General features: G+C 44.5%; 1 non-coding gene across 1 annotated transcript; it reads right to left on the bottom strand.

The window, feature by feature from the left end:
* Positions 1-201: 201 nt before the first annotated feature.
* On the bottom strand, positions 202-308 carry LOC145110231 (small nucleolar RNA R71). Its single transcript, XR_013709612.1, has one exon. It is a non-coding gene; the product is annotated as a small nucleolar RNA R71 (small nucleolar RNA).
* Positions 309-1,511: the final 1,203 nt, after the last annotated feature.

The following is a 1,511-nucleotide window of genomic DNA, read 5'->3' as shown; positions in this document are numbered from 1 at the left end:
TTAGATGAGGTCAATGACATTGTAGACTACTTGAATGTCCCAAATGTTCCTAGAGAGACAGTCTTGCTGAGGATGCTTCCGGTCACTTTTAAAGGAGCTACAAAAGACTGGCTAAAGGCACTATCACCTAGTGCAATCACTACTTGGGCATTGATGCGTTAGCAATTTCTAGAACAATTTCGCCGACCATCCAAGATAGCTAAACTCAAGAAGACAATAGCCAATTTTGAGCAACAACCGGGTGAGTCGCTTTACGATGCATGGGAGCGCTATAAAGGATTACTAAGAAATTGCCCTCAAAATGACCTCAACATACAACAAGAAGTGTCTATATTTTATGATGGAGTAAATGTGATGACGAGGCAACTCCTTGACTCTCAAGGACCACTAACTAAGAAAACTCCGGGCGAAGTGAAAGATTTGATAAAGGAGTTATGAAAGCATTCTCGTGAGTACCATAACCGGAGACTTGATGGAACAAGGGGAATGGGTAGTGGAACATCAGAAGACATGGCTGCTGTGCTAGCAATGCTTAATTGTAACGCCCCGTTCCTGGTACGTATTTAATTTTATTAAATGTTTCTTTTTGTAAGAGCTACTCGGCGAGTTGTAGCCCTAACTCGCCGAGTAGATGTCGAATTGGACGTGGGCTTTAAGTGATCTACTCGGCGAGTCCACGCCTGGACTCGGCGAGTAGGCCAGTCAGGAGGAAACCCTAATCCTTAGGGTTTGCACCCTATTTAAATGTCCTTATAGCCCTATCTCAGCCTCCATCACCCTCAGAGCATTCCTTATCTAAACACTAGTCTCCATTGGTGAGTTTGAGTGATTGTTGCCTTGTGAAGGGACTTTTGGTGCACATTGGAGCAAGTGGAAGAAGGAAGGGGTTGAAGAGCTCAAGGAAGGGGACTTAGATCCAGAACACATTCATTTGTGGTCACCCATTCTGGTAATAAAGTTTCCATCTTGATTATTGATCTATTAGATCTTGTTTGTCCCTAAATTGTTGCTTTTAAGCCCTAAAACCCCAAATCCTTGGTAGAGAAACCTTATGGTTGGGCTATACTTCAGATCTGGACCCTCATTACCTTCTAGAGTTGTAAAGTCTCAGTTATGTTCGTGATTGAGGTCCCTCTTGAGCTTAGAACCCCATTAAGAGCTTAGTTTTGACATTTGGAGCCCTTAAAGCTATGCATGCATGTAAAGTTTGCAACTTTACGTGATAAGCATGCCCTAGAAGCCTAGATCTGTGGTTTGGAGCCGCTGCATGGCTCAAACCAGGTCTGTATGGAAAAAGGACTGAATGAACTCGGCGAGTAGAACGCTGGACTCGGCGAGTCCTATGAACATAGCCGTGAACTCGGCGAGTTGGTTGAGCAACTCGGCGAGTTCGTTGAAGATTGCCTTGAACTCGGCGAGTTGTTAGAAGACTCAGCGAGTTGGCTAGGGTTTCTTCCAAATCTTGGCCACGTATGAACTCGACGAGTTAAAAAGGGAACTCGATGAGCCAA

This window comes from Lactuca virosa, chromosome 4 (assembly GCF_052849685.1).
Source record: "Lactuca virosa cultivar CGN04683 chromosome 4, Lactuca_virosa_CGN04683_v6, whole genome shotgun sequence".
Taxonomy (NCBI): domain Eukaryota; kingdom Viridiplantae; phylum Streptophyta; class Magnoliopsida; order Asterales; family Asteraceae; genus Lactuca; species Lactuca virosa.
Note: the sequence above shows the minus strand (reverse complement) of the source record. Positions and strands in the feature narration are given on the sequence as shown.